Source organism: Mirounga angustirostris, unplaced genomic scaffold (genome assembly GCF_029215605.1).
Source record: "Mirounga angustirostris isolate CCGP_5_RB_7025 unplaced genomic scaffold, mMirAng1.0.hap1 SCAF_2, whole genome shotgun sequence".
Taxonomy (NCBI): Eukaryota; Metazoa; Chordata; class Mammalia; order Carnivora; family Phocidae; genus Mirounga; species Mirounga angustirostris.
The window spans coordinates 167998030-168013930 of record NW_026991710.1 but is presented as its reverse complement, the minus strand read 5'-3'; the positions used below and the strand labels follow the sequence as shown (position 1 = coordinate 168013930).

Below are 15901 nucleotides of genomic sequence, written 5' to 3'. Positions count from 1 at the left end.
ATCAAATAAATAAATAAAATCTTAAAAAAAAAGAAAGAATAAATTGCTATACATTCTCGTATGTCTTTTTGTACATATACATATCCATAAACATACGCACACACCTAAGAATGGAATTACTGAATCGGCTTGGGTATATGTTTAGTGCTAAGAGATATTGTTGAATAATTTTTCAAAGCAGTTATACCAATTTATACTCCCACCAGGGATGTTTGAGAAATCCAGTTTCTCCACATTTTTGTCAACCTTGGCATTGTCAATCTTTTGTATTTTGCCCTTCTGGTAGATGTGCAGCAGTTTTAATTTGTATTTCCATGATAACTAATGAGGTTGGGCACTTGTTTATTAGCCATTTGGATATGGTCTTTTGTGATGTGCTATCCGGGTCTTTTGCCCATTTTTCTTTTCAGTTATCTGTGTTCTTACTGATTTGTGATATTTATATATTTGTATTATATATAATACATAATTTCAAGAATTCTATTATGTATGTATAATATATGTATATATATTAAATACCTTGGTCCAAAAATGCATTGCAAATATCTTCTCCCACTCTGTGGCTTGCCTTTTCACTCTCCGTGGTGTTCCTGGGTGAAAAGTACTAAATTTTAATGAAATTTGAGTTACTTGTCTTTTCTTTTATGATTGGTGCTTTTGTGTCCTCCCATCGGAGCAGGGAGCCCGATGTGGGGCTCGATCCCAGGACCCTGGGATTATGACCTGAGCCGAAGGCAGATGCTTAACCGACTGAGACACCCAGGTGCTCCATGTTTAAAGAAACCTTTGTTGCCCCAAAGTCATGAATATATTCTCCTTTATAATCTTCTAGAAGCTTTATTGCTTTACCTTTCACATTTAGGTTAGCAATCCATCTGGAATTAATTTGTATGAATTGTTGGGGCTTGTGTTCCCTCTCTCGATGTCTCTCTCTCTGTCGAATAAATAAATAAAATCTTAAAAAAAATTTGTATGAATTGTTAAAAGATAATTTTTTATTTATTTTTTAAAAGATTTTATTTATTTATTCGACAGAGAGAGAGATCACAAGTAGGCAGAGCGGCAGAAAAGATAATTTTTTAAAAGATAAAATCATGACTCTCGTACAGATATAAAAACTCACCCATTAAAAATTTATTTAACTTATTAAGAAGAAAAACTGGCAAGGTGTTTCGGCCTGTTCAAAAGTGGGTCCAAAGAACAGACACATTTATAGATCAGGAATATTGAAATGAATATGCAAATTGAGGCAAAATAAGTTTTTCCACGGGGGCGGGGGGATGGTGTCCCTCCACCAGACAGAATTTATTTTCATGAATTTTGCTTTGCTATCAGCTATCTACAATTTACAGAGTTGTAAAAGAGTTGCCATAAAATCACAATCAGATAACCCAGAGGCTATGCTACAAAAATGCAGTTTTCCATGGAAGCATAAATTTTTCCAACCATATAGTATCAGACAGGAATCAAGATTCTTTTGGTTTTTCACAACATATCCCATAGACCCAGCACCATTTATTGAAAAACCTAGCTTCCCCCAACCAGCTCTTCACTGTCAGGGTTATGTGTGGATTTGTTTCTGACCTCTATTCTAGTCCATTGGTCTACTGGTCTGTTCTTGAGCCAATGCCACACTGTCTTACTATTATAGCTTTCTCATACTTCTCAATATCTACTAATGTAAAGCCTACAGCTTTCTCCTTCATCCCTCTAAATTTCTTGGCTATTCTTGGCCCTTTGTGTTTTCATATTCATTTTAGAATCAACTTGTTCATTTCTTTTTTTTTTTTAAAGATTTTATTTATTTGAGAGAGAGAAAGCACAAGCGGGGGGAGGGGCAGAGGGAGAGGGAGAAACAGACTCCCTGCGGAGCAGGGAGCCTGATGTGGGGCTCAATCCCAGGACCCTGGGATCATGACCTGAGCCGAAGTCACATGCTTAACCGACTAAGCCACCCAGGCGCCCTCAACTTGTTCATTTCTAAAACACAACAAGACAAAACAACAAAAACTTGCTCAAATTTTAATTGAGATTGGATTGGATTTATAGATCAACTTGGGGGAAATTTCCCATCTTTACAATATTGAATCTTTCAAACAATGAGCAAGATAGATTCTTTTTAAATTTAATTTCTCTCAACATTTGTAGTTTTCTACATTGGGCTTGTACATCTTTTGTTAGATTTATTCCTAGGCATTTGATGTTTTTGATTCTATTGTAAACAGTATCACTTTACATTTTCTTTTTTTTTTTAAGATTTTATTTATTTGTCAGAGAGAGAGCACAAGCAGGGGGAGTGGCAGGCAGAGAGAGAAGCAGGCTCCCTGCTGAGCAAGGAGCCCGATTCAGGGCTGATCCCAGGACACTGGGATCATGACCTGAGCCAAAGGCAGACGCTTAACCGACTGAGCCACCCAGGTGTCCCTACATTTTCATTTTTAATAGCCATTCATAATTTGTAAAACCTCTCTGATCCTGGGGTGCCTGGCTGGCTCAGCTGGAAGATTGTGCGACTCTTCATCCCAGGGTTGTAATTTCAAGCCCCATGTTGGGTGTAGAGATTACTTAAAAATAAAATCCATGTTCGGTCCTTCTCCTTCATTTTCTCTCTTCTTCTCTGATATATACACCAGCCAGTGAGGTCTCTGAGGCCTACCAGGGAAAAGAGAGCTCCCTTGAGAATGCAAAGAGATCACCCTTTGAATATGGACTCTATTAAACTCTTAACCTAAAACCTTCATTCACTTCAGTTTCCTTTTTTTTAATACCAAGCCTTCCTTTATTTATTTATGTATTTACTTGAGATACCATTCACATAACCTAAAATTCACTATTTTATTTATTATTTTTTAAAGATTTTATTTATTCATTTGAGAGAGAGAGAGCACAGCAGGGGGAGAGAAGAAAGGGGGAGGGGGAAGCAGAGTCCCTGCTGAGCTGGGAGCCCGATGTGGGGCTCCATCCCAGGACCCCGAGATCATGACCTGAGCTGAAGACAGTCGCTCAACCATCTGAGCCACCCAGGCACCCCAAAATTCACCATTTTAAAGTGTGCAGTGCAGTGTTTTTTAGGATCATCACTATGTTGTGCAACCATCACCACCATTTAGGTCCAGAACATTTCCATCACCCAAGAAAGAAACCCCATGCCTCTGAGCAATCAGTCCCAGTTCCTCCTCCCGAGCCCCTGGAGACCACTAATCTGCTTTCTGTCTCTATGGATTTGCCTTTTCTGGACATTTCATATAATATGTCCTTTTGTGTCTGGCTTCCTTCACTTAGCCTCAGGTTTTCGAGGTTCGTCCAAGTCGTAGCATGTGTCAGGACTTGATTTGTTTTTATGGCATTGGCTCTGTGTTCACATGGGAAAGGAGTGAGGATTGGTTCATAGGAAATCCAGAAAGCAAAGACAAGTAGAAAAACATAAAAACAAAAAAATTTATATTCTATCTTGGAAAACTAGCAACAGAAAAACAGCATGTTTTTCTTTTTCTTTTTTTTTTCACAAAAGTTTTTAGTTTCTTTTTTTTTAAGTTTTTTTTTTAAGATTTTATTTATTTATTTGAGAGAGACAGAATGAGTGGGGGGAGGTGGAGAAGGAGAAGCAGACTCCCTGCTGAGCAAGGAGCCTGACATGGGGCTCGATCCCAGGACCCTGGCTGGGGTCATGACCTGAGCCGATGACGGATGCCTAACCAACTGAGCCACCCAGGTGCCCCAAAAAACCCAACATGTTATTCTATGCACACTTGTCTTTACACGCAGTTGCGATTATACTGTATACACACTTTTGTATCCTATTTTTCCCACGTTTTCTCATTTTATTGGAAAATTTCATATACTAAATTTCCAACGGTTAATTTCATCATGCGAATGTACACTAGTTTTTTAATGATGTCCTTATTATTAAACATGATGCTATAAATAATACTTTCATGAAAATCTTTGTGCATAAAACAATGCCCATACTTAGATTTATTTCCTTAACACATTTCCTGATGATATATTCTGGGAAATAGGTCAAAAGCTGCAAACATTTTTAATATTCGTTATTCATAATGACAAATATCACCCCTCCCAGCAATGTATTGGGAAAGTGATTTCCCCCATCCTTCTCCAATACTGAGTATTTACACTTTTTATTTCTGTTAATTTGATAGATTAAAACAGTGATTTTTGCATTTATGCAATTGTGAAATGTGTAATTTGCATTTCTTACATTTCTGGCAAGGCTGAGTATTTTTTCATGTGTCAATCATTATATTTTACATGTAAAGTGTCTGTTCCTATCCTTTGCCCAATTTCTTCACTGGGTCTTAGCACTTGTTTACTAATTTATAAACATCCTTATGTAATACAGACATTGACCTTTTGTACAGTTTCTGATCATCTATTTTTCCTCCATTTTGTTGTTTACCTTTTAACTTGGTCATTAATTTTTCATTTTTATGTGGTCATTTTCTTTTGGGGGGGTGGGAATAATGTTTTCCATTGCCCTTAAGCTGAGAATGTCTTCCTCCCTGTGGATATGAGATAAATATTCACTTATGTTTTCATATAGCCTTTTTGGGCTTGAATTTTTGCCATTTAGCATGTTAATCTTTCTGGAACTTATATTGGTACATGACACATGGTTTAAAGATAAATTTTACTTTTTCCCACGAATTGCTAATTAAATATTAAAAGATAATTTGTTGGGCGCCTGGGTGGCTCAGTCGTTAAGCGTCTGCCTTCGGCTCAGGTCGTGATCCCAGAGTCCTGGGATCAAGGCCCGCATCGGGCTCCCTGCTCCATGGGAAGCCTGCTTCTCCCTCTCCCACTCCCCCTGCTTGTGTTCCTTCTCTCGCTGTCTCTCTCTCTGTCATATAAATAAATAAAATCTTTAAAAAAAAAAAAAGATAATTTGTTGAATAAACTGACCCTTCCCTAATTGGATTTATAATCTTTCCTTATCATGTAATAAGTACCTATATTTACAGGGTCTGTTTGAAACACCTAGTCTGCCTGAGTGATTCTAACCATCTTAATATGTAAAATTCCATCAACTTACCCATTTCGGGAACTTTCAAGAAAAGAGAAGATATATATTGGAGAAGACAACCTGGATAAGCCTTTCTTTGCTTAACTTTATTGAATCTTGATATCACAGGCAAAGGCAATATCTTCTAAAGGTCGATAACCTGTCTCCAGGCTAAACTACACTTAAACCATCCCCTAAGGCATTAATTAACTAAGGAGGACCTCGCTGAGATGATAGCATCCTGGGAGATTTTTATCAAATATTGTAATCTTCGGAGGATTTATATCTAATAGAAAAAAAAGAATACCAGGTAAATATATTCGATGGTACCTTCCAAAAACACATGAAGAGAGAAATGATGACTTATGTTTTAATGGTCCTTGACTAGGTCCTTGACTTCATATGGGAAGACAGACTAAAACGTCTTACAAGTTGTGAAGTTTCATGCAGAAAATAATTATACAAACAAATATAAAAAACCATGACAGGGGCGCCTGGGTGGCTCAGTTGGTTAAGCGACTGCCTTCGGCTCAGGTCATGATCCTGGAGTCCCGGGATCGAGTCCCGCATCGGGCTCCCTGCTCGGCAGGGAGTCTGCTTCTCCCTCTGACCCTCCTCCCTCTCATGCTCTCTGTCTCTCATTCTCTCTGTCTCAAATAAATAAATAAAATCTTAAAAAAAAAAAAACCACGACAAGTGCTACGGAGCTATCTCTTTCCAGTATTTTTCAAGTTATTTTGACTATGACTTTTCTGTCAAATACATTTGACATCAGGACCTACAGGAACTAGTACTCTAAGCTCTGAAAGTGACATCAGGAGGATGAGTAGAAATTAAGTGGGTGAAGAGGAGAAGAATGGTCCCAGCAGAGAAAGCAATATGTGCAAAGGCCCGGTGGCAGGACAGAGCAAGTGATCACAGGCATTGTAAAAAAGCCTATCTGGCTGGAATCTAAAGACCCAAGGTGATCATGATATGAGACGAGGCTGCAAGAGTCATAGGATACAGACCATGTATGACCTCAGAGGCCACGGCAAGAGCACTTGTCTCAGAATCAGATTTGTTTTGAAAAGATCACTGGCCACCGTGGAAGATATATAGAAATAGGGCTAAGCATGGATGAAGGGAGACTAGTCAGGAGGCTATTGCAGTCATGCCAGTGAGCGGTTATGGCGGCCGGACTGAACGGTAATGATGGAGATGGAGGAAAATGACAGGCGGGGATACTCACCACTATACTAACGAGGAAGGAGCTGAGATGGAGGAAAATGAATGCAATCCAGAGATTGCAGACAGTCATTCCACAGGACATAATCAGCACCCTCTCTGTGCCATGCACTGTTCTAGGTCGTGAAGACACAGCAGAAAACAAGAGAGTCCGGGTCCCTGCCCTTAGGGAGATTTCTGGCTTGCATAACTCTGCGGACAATGATGCCACTGACTGAGATAGGGAATCCTGAAAGAAAGATCAGGGGCTCTTTTGGACACGTTGAGCTTTGGGTACTTTTGAGACACCCCAAGAGGATGGCAAACAGACTGTTGGAAATACGAGTCTGGAGCTCAGAGAAGTCTGGCCTGGAAATATAAGTGTTTTTTCTTCATCGGACCTAGAACCCAACCAAGAGATAAGAGACACACCATGAAGTATCTTTGTGCGCATAAAGCCGAGCAGAAGCTGTACAAGAATTCATCTCAAACGACACCATCCTTGCTGGATACTTACAATACACTGAAAAATCACATTATGTGAATGGGCAGCTGCTACGTATCCATACGTGTGTATACATGCCTGTGACACAGGCGTACACACATAATTTGCTTGTACTTACTGGTAAGTTTCCCTGTTGTTACTATTTTTTTCGCATATAGTGATCCTAAACTCCTTACTAAATTGTGACAGTGATGATCAAAGTCAGCTTTATATTAGAAATTATTTAAGCCTATGTCTACCCATCATGAACTTCTAGAGGGCAGGGCCTTGCCTAAATTTCATCGTTTGCCCTAGAGTTCTGCATTCAATGGATAAAATTAAAATTTTTTTCTCCCTCAGACTCATTCATTCCAATTATTGGGGGTCCAGATTTGCATCTGTGCATATCTTAAGACACTCATCACAAACAGCTAAAATTGTGCACACAACACAAATAATCATTCCTCCGTTATTTTAATTCCTAATTCTGTTACCTTACATGTTTGTGTGTGTGTGTGTGTGTGTGTTTGCTTCTATATATATCTACTTCTGTAAAGAAAGTCCCAGTCACGATTATACTTCTATTCAGATGTGCAAGAGGCCAAGCTGGGTAGCGCAGTGAGAAAAAGAATGGTCTGGGTATCAATAGGCATAAATCTTAGTTTATGTTCTTCAGCTCTGGGACCGTCAGCAAGTCATTTAATCACTTCCAGCTGAATACTCTGCGCGAATGGCAATAAATGGTCTCTACGGTCTCTTACATCTCCAAGATCCTTTGAAATCCAATTTGATGGTAAAAAATGGCTTTTCAACACTTAGATGCCTCCGACCACAAACCTTTGAAATACCTCAGAGAAAGCAGGAAATACTTCTAAGTATTGGGGATGGCTACATTCATCTTCTAAGATTGCAGGGGGGCCGGGGGGGGGGGAAATGTGTGACTTAAAACTGAAAGCCAACTTTGGTGCTGAAGTTATGAAGCATCATCTCGTTTGAAAGTTGCTCTAGAAAGGGGTGCTAGAAGGACCACCCTGCTGAGGAAGGGGAACACGAGGTCCTGCACTTTGAGAATTGTTTAGGTTTGTAGCTAGTGTAAGAATATGATAACCGGGGGCACCTGGGTGGCTCAGTTGGTTAAGTATCTGCCTTCTGCTCAGGTCAAGATCTCAGGGTCCTGGGATCAAGCCCCGCATCGGGCTCCCTGCTCAGCGGGGAGCCTGCTTCTCCCTCTCACTCTCCCTCTGTGCTCTCCCTGCCCCAATAAATATGTAAAATCGTAAAAAAAAAAAAAAAAAACCATATGACCAGTAACCTGATCGGCTTTCATATGAATGTTGAAGTCACCACGTGGTGTGTAATGGAAAATAAAATATCAGGAGCTATCGCTTAGATGACCTAGTTTCATGCTATTTTCTGCTTACGTTTTGCTCATCTAATAGTCTTTTTAGAAGTCATTTCAAATGTTCCGGTCTTGTGAGTTTAGAGCTCTGCAGGGAGCATTAGGGAAAGGTCATGAGTCCACAGTAGCAAAAGGTTAAAGGGGCACAGCGTCCCCAGCCCTCACCCTGCCCTAAAGCTTGGCAGTAACAGCAGGGACCCTAGCAAGATGCCCAGGGGGAGGCACCAGGAATGCCAGGAGTCAAAAGTCAAGTCTGCAGTCTTGTCACCTCTTTCCATGAGGAGACAGCCTTTCTCTGCTGTGAGTTGTGGAAGATTCTGGATGTTATGGTCACTAAGGGTGTAGTCATTTTCTTACATTAGCACAAGGTTTAGCCAATATCAAAACATCTGACCTTTCCGAGTTGTGTTTTTCTTTATCTTTATTTGTACCCTGCCCTGTCTCAAAAAGGATTTAAGACTTCACAAAATCACGTAAGTGAAGTCAAACAGCATAAATTAGAACACCCCGAGAAAGGTGAGGCAGAGGAGAAACAAGGATAGGGACATAAACGCGTGTCGAGAGTGAGACTGGCAAGCGTGGAGTTCCAAAGGCACACTGGCCTTTGGCGTGTTGGGCTTAAAACTTGCTGAAGCTGTCAAACCAGTGTTGTGTTTGCATTCCCCAGAGTCCTATCATTGTTGGGGACAAAGCCTGGCAATACAATCAAATCCAGATTCACTGGATAGGAGGAGACCTCCTACCTCATCCAATGCCCTAACCCAGTGCAAAGCACCCAGTTCCCCAACTAGTCCCCATGGATGCTTTCTGGAACCTGAGCTCACTGGATAAGGGCCCCAAATCTAAAACTACAATGAAGGAGAGGTTTCCCGAGTGTTTGGTCTGTTTTACTGAGGAGTTCCAGATTCCGCAGAGCAGTTTGAACTTTCTAAGGGGAGTGGGGAGAGGGGGACTCCCAGGAGTTTAAGAGGAGCAGGCAAAGCCAGGGAAGCTACCCTGAGCTGGGTCCAGGCTGAGTCAGCCCGGCTGATGGAGGGGTGTGTAAGGATGCCTCCGGATTTCTTTACCCCTCCCAAACTGCTGGTGGCCACCACCCAGGATTTCACCTGAGCTGCATTCCAAAGACATTTGGGATACCAGCGCACGTGGGAACCACGCAAGAGAACAGATCCCAGCCCTCCCTCCTCCCGGGGCCAGCTGAAGAGCCCTAAAGAGCTCAAAGAGGAAGATGATCCCCATCTCCCACACCCTCCTCCGCTCTGGCCGCTGGAAGGGAGAGAGTTACCAGGATAGAGATGCCCTACTTCTCAAGTTCAAAGTTCAGGTTTCCTCTTCTGGGCTCCCAAGTTTACTCAACAGCGCCATCTGCTGTCTCCAAAGTCGGGAAACCGGAGAGAGCCGCAGTGTGTGTGAGCCTTGCAGATTCAGGTTTCCCCCCTCACAGCGCCTGTAAGACTCTTAGAAAAGGGAGGGCAGGACACCCCTGCAGGCCAGCTTTATGCCCTCTCCTGAACGGCCCCTGTCTCCCTCCTCCACGCCAGCCCTCCCCTGTCAAAACCCACCAGTTCCCCACAGCTTTCTGCTAATTCCACCACTAGCAGCACCGCAACCATCCCTCTGACACCCACGTAACCTCGGCTATTAGAGCAGGTCCCGGACCGAAGTCTGTCCCCGGCTTCTGCACTTCCTGATAGGAAGGGGTGGTTAACTGCTTAGGGGCTGGTAGGGCGGTAGACCCCTAAACGTTCTCATGGGGGACATGCTGCCCAGTAATTTTTTAAAATTGTGATAAAACACACATAACGTAAAATTTACATGTTTGTCTTCTTTTAAGATTTTATTTATTTATTTGAGAGAGAGCATGAGCAGGAGGGGGAGAGGGAAAAGCAGGCTCCCCGCTGAGCAGGGAGCCCAGTGTGGGACTCGATCCCAGGACCCTGGGATCATGACCTGAGCGGAAGGCAGACGCTTAACCGCTTAACCGACTGAGCCACCCAGGTGCCCCTAAAATTTACATCTTCAAGTGTACAGTTCAGTAGGGGTAAGTAATTCACAGTGTCCAGAACTCTTTTCATCTTAATCCTGGTAACATTTTCAACACCGTTCTCCCCCCAACTCCCACCCCTCCTGTCCCCTCTCATGATCTCAAGTTCTTCTTCATTGTCATATATTTTTTAAATTGATCTCATGAATCCTCATGGAGCTCACCAAATATACTCCATTAGCTTCGCCATCTCTCAATTTCCCACTGGCTGTCTTTAAACACTGGTTTAGGGGCGCCTGGATGGCTCAGATGGTTAGGCGTCTGCCTTCGGCTCGGGTCATGATCTCCAGGTCCTGGGATCCAGCCTCATGTCGGGCTCCCTGCTCAATGGGGAGTCTGCTTCTCCCTCTGCCCCTGTTTGTGCTGTCTCTCTCTCAAATGAATAAATAAAATAAAATTTAAAAAATAAACACTGGTTTATTTTGTTTTTCTTTCTCCTCTCCTTAAAGCAGTTTTAGTGCCTTGTTTTGACACCTCCTGACAAAGAGAAGGCAGGACAAGAGAAAAGAGTTGAGGTTTGCTCATTTTTCTGCTGCTGAGTTCTATGAGAGTTTTGCTCCAGGAAGGAGCAAAAGAACGAGTCCCCTACAGGGCACTGGATCCACCAGCTTCCCTGAGTATTGTACGCAAATTGTATGTGCCTGTGGGAATATATGTATTTAGGGAGACATTCTCTACCTTTCCTCAGATTCTCAAAGGGGTCCCTGGCCCAGAAAAAGTTAAGAGCCACCGACAGCCACCCTTGGAGATTAGCATCTGGAGCTTTCATTTATCCAGCTCCTTCCTTGATCAATCAATGGCGGTGAACCACATGATGCCCAACAGTGTCCTTGCCTTGTATTGACCACAATTGTGGACTGAGTGAGTAAGGACATCAAAGAGTGGCAAGGACATCACAGAAGGAAACTTGGAACAAAGAGCCTGAAAGAACGATTGAAGTGGAATCATGAGGGGAGGGTTATAATCTGCAGACGTTCCTGGGAAGCCAGAGAGATAAGCAGGCTAAACAGAGGCCTTTCATACCCCACCATGGCCTTGTGTGGCTCCTTGAGTTCTCACCTAGTGACTTAGTGACCACAGAAACTTCTGGAAGATTTCTGCTAATAATAACGCTTACTAAGCACTTATTATGCTCTTTACAGACATGACCTTCTTCATCCTCACCACAACCCGTTAAAGTGGGTATTTTAATCCTCATTTGACAGAGGAGAAAACTGAGCCTTAGGAATAATGGGTAATTTTCCCAAGGTCAAAGCACAAATTTGAACCCAGGTTTGCCTCACTTCAAAGCACATCCTCCTGACCACTAGGCTGTCCCTTGGGGTTGTTGGGTTTTTTTTAATTGTAATAAAATGGAGAAAAGCTCATTTCCCTTAAGTACAGAATATACCCTACCTCCTCCTCACTCCCTCCATTGAAATCCATTTTCATTGGGGAAATACTAAATAAGCTGTTTAGGTGTGTGTAGAGGGAGATGGTAGCCCCAGGTGTACCCCCAGGTGCTCCAGTAACAAGGGGTGCTTTCTAAACTGCCTTCTAAAGCCTGGACACTGCTGAACGGAGAGTATAAGCTTGGGGTCTGAACTAAGCTGCTCAAGATCATTAAGACATTTGTGAGGTGTAAACAGGAGAGAGGAAGGCGAGGAAAAGGAGGTAGCTAGTAACCAGCCAAGGACTTTCAGGGAACAACAGGGAAGTCTAATAAGGAATTTACTAAGTTTGCCATATGGGATGCCAAAACCAGATAGAGACACCACACACACACACAAAAGGCCAATATTTCTGATGAACATAGATTCAAAAATCCTCAACAAAATACTAGCAAATGGAATTCAACAATACATTTTAAAAAATCATACACCATGATCAAGCGGGATTTATTCCTGGGATGCAAAGGTAGTTCAATATTTGCAAATCAATCAACATGATACATCACATCAATAAGAGAAAGAATAAAAACCATATGATCATTTCAATAGACACAGTAAAAACATTTGACAAAATACAACATCCATTCATGATGAAAATCCTCAACAAGGTAGTCTAGAGAGAAAATACCTCAACATAATAAAGGCCATATATGAAAAACTCACAGTGAACATAATACTCAATGGGGAAAAACTGAGAACTTTCCCCCCAAGGTCAGGAACAAGACAAGGATGTCCACTCTCACCACTTTTAGCCAACATAGAACTGGAAGTCCACTACTCCAGACAACATAAAGAAATAAAAGGCATCCAAATTGCTAAGGAAGAAGTTAAAATCTCACTATTTGCAGATGACAAGATACCATATATAGAAAACCCTAAAGACTTCACCAGAAAACTACTAGAACTGACAAATGAATTCAGTAAAGTCACAAGATACAAAATCAATGGTTCAGAAATCTGTTGCATTTCTATATGCCAATAATGATACATCAGAAGGATAAATTAAGAAAATAATCCCATCTACAACTGCACCCAAAACAATAAAATATCTAGGAAGAAACTTAACCAAAGAGGTGAAAGGCCCATAATCTGAAATCTATAAAACACACTGATGAAAGAAATTGAGGATGACACAACGAAATGGAAAGACATCACGTGCTCATGGATTGGAAGAACAAATATTGTTAAAATGTCCATACTACCCAAAACAACCTACAGATTTTTTTAAAGATTTTATTTATTTATTTGACAAGATTTAATGCAATCTCTATCAAAATACCAACAGCATTTTTCACAGAACTAGAATGAAGAATCCTAAAGTTTGTATGGAACAACAAAAGACCCCGAATAGCCAGAGGAATGTTGAAAAAGAAAAGCAAAGCTGGCGGCATCACAATTCTGGACTTCAAGCTCTATTACAAAGCTGTCATCATCAAGACAGTATGGTCCTGGCACAAAAACAGACACATAAATCAATGTAATAGAATAGAGAACCCAGAAATAAAACCCACAATTATATGGTCAATTGATTTTCAACAAAGCAGGAAAGAATATTGAATGGGAAAAAGTCTCTTCAACAAATGATGTCAAGAAAACTGGATAGCAACATGCAGAAGAATGAAACTGGACCACTTTCTTTCACCATACACAAAAATAAACTCAAAATGGACTAAAGACCTAAATGCGAGACCTAAACCATAAAAATCCTAGAAGAGAGCATAGCCAGTAATGTCTCTGACATCAGCTTTAGCAACATTTTTCTAGATATGTCTCTTGGGACAAGGGAAATAAAAGCAAAAATAAATTATTAGGACTGCACCAAAATAAAAAGCTTACACACAGCAAAGGAAACAGTCAACAAAACTAAAAGGCAACCTATTGAATGGGAGAAGATATTTGCAAATGACATATCTGATAAAGGGTTAGTATCCAAAATATATAAAGAATCTACACAACTCAACACCCAAAGCAAATAATCCAATTAAAAAATGGGCAGAAGACATAAACAGACATTTCTCCAAAGAAGGCAATCCAGATGGCCAACAGACACACGAAAAGATGCTCAACATCACTGATCATCAGGGAAACACAAATCAAAACTACTATGAGATATCACCTCACACCTGTCAGAATGGCTAAAATCAAAAACACAAGAAATAACAGGTGTTGGCGAGAATGTGGAGAAAAAGGAACCCTCGTGCACTGTTGGTGGGAATGCAAACTGGTGCAGCCACCGTGGAAAACAGTATGAGGTTCCTCAAAAATTTAAATATAAAACTACCCTATGATCTAGTAATCACAGTACTGGGTATTTACCCAAAAAATACAAACACTAATTCAAAGGGATACATGCACCCCTATGTTTATACCAGCATTATTTACAATAGCCAAATTAAGGAAGCAGCCCAAGTGTCCATCAATAGATGAGTGGATAAAGAAGAGGCAGTATTTATATATATAAAATGGAATATTATACAGCCAAAAAAAGAATATAATCTTGCCATTTACAACAACATGGATGGAGCTAATGAGTATAATGCTAAGTGAAATAAGTCGGAGAAAGAAAAATACCATTTGATTTCACTCATATGTGGAATTTAAGAAACAAAACAAATGAGCAAAGGGAAGAAAAAAGAGAGAGAGACAAACCAAGAAACAGACTCGGAACTATAGAGAACACATTGCTGGTTACCAGAGGGGAGGTGGGTGGAGGGGTGGGTGAAGTAGGTGCTGGGGATTAAGAGCACACTTACCATGAACACTGGGTGATGTTGCAAGTGTTGAATCACTATACTGTACACCTGAAACAAATATAATGGTGTATGTTAACTATATTGGAATTAAAATTTTAAAACTAATTTTAAAAAGATAGAAAGGTTTGTAAACTTAAACAAACACAAAAAACAAAAAGGATTGTAGGTAGATCAATGATTTTTTTTGTACGGTAAGAAAAATGCTACTCAATTATATCTTGGCATTTCAAGGCCAAAAAAAATTTTTTTTCCATATGGGGTAAATTCACTTCTCTGTCCCCATGACAGCTTCACCTTTGTGGTGTAAGATCAGTTTTGAAGAAATGGGGTGATGTGCTGAATTTGCCTCAAAGGGAGAATGGTGAAAAGCCAAGGCTGGGGGTGGGGGGCAGCCCACCCACACTCAGTGTCCCATATTTATTGAGCTTCTGAGTATGAGGTCCCAGGAATACTGCCCTACAGAGGCACCTGACTTAGGTCTCTAAGGGAAGATACCTTCCTAAGGGAATGAAGACTATACCGGAGTGCCAAACTTACATATTGACAGACTGGAGCTGCTGCAAAAACACAGGTTTCTGCAGAGCTGGGGAGGCTGCCCTGTCCCAGGAGGCATTTTTCTGGCTCTAATGTTCTACCGAGCAAGAAGTTAATGAATTAATAAAAGTGTGATCACAAGAACTTCAGAACCTCTTATGTTGCCGGTCACAAGCTTGACAAGGCAATATGTTCCCTGCTTTATGTTACATTAAATTGTCAAAGTTAGAGAATAAAATAAAATAAACACAAAGTGTACATAAAGAGGATAAAGGAAACAAGAAAAAAGAAAGAAATATGTTTGTGGGGAGCGGAGACCTTACTTTGCAGGAGGGTTAGATTACAGCTTTTCTGAGAGGGCAGACATTTAAGCTGAGAAGTGAGAGCCACACGATGAGAAAGAGCTGACCTTGCAAAAAGCAGAGACAGTGTTAACTGGCATAAGAGAGAGCGTGTGCAAAGGGCCTGAGACAGGAAACCCTACTGATGTTCCAAGAACTGAAAAAAGACCGGTGAGGTTGCAGTGTGGTGAACAAGCGAGAGAAGGCGCTTAAATCGCTTAAATCTTGTATCACAGAGTTGGGGGAGGGTCCCTATTACAGGTCCACGGCAGAGGAGTAGGCGAGTTCACCGATTTGGCTGCCCAGGACGACCCTAGAGTCAGAACAGGATGGAAACCTCGAGCAAAGGCGAAGGCCTGCTGGGGGCGCTCAAGTCCCTCCTCCACCCGCACCCCTAACCCCCAGCCCCCGCAGGTCAGCTGTGGGGCTTCCTCCGCGGTTCGCCCTCCAGTCCTTGTCCGGAGACGGGAGCCCCAGCCCTGACTAGCCCAGGGCCCCAAGCCGATGCCTGGGTGGAGAACGCCTTCCTCCCACCTCTGGGCTCCCACCTACGGGGCAGGCTGGCTGTCGGCCCCAGCGCCCGAGGTCGGAAGCGCGGCCAGCAAGAAATGGGGTCCCCGCGGTCCGGGCGGTCCTGGAGGCTGAGCCCTTGCTCCGCCCCAGAACCCCATCCTCGGCTTTTCTCAGCCG

At 41.8% G+C, this 15901-nt stretch overlaps 1 long non-coding RNA gene across 1 annotated transcript in view; it reads right to left on the bottom strand.

The window, feature by feature from the left end:
- Window positions 1-1096: 1096 nt before the first annotated feature.
- Window positions 1097-15901, bottom strand: part of LOC135363695 (uncharacterized) — a 20030-nt gene continuing 5225 nt past the window's right edge. The window contains exons 2-3 of the long non-coding RNA XR_010409688.1: window positions 14337-14384; window positions 1097-2652 (exon numbers count right to left, since the gene is read on the bottom strand). This is a non-coding gene — a long non-coding RNA (uncharacterized LOC135363695). The remainder of the gene's footprint in view (window positions 2653-14336; window positions 14385-15901) is intronic.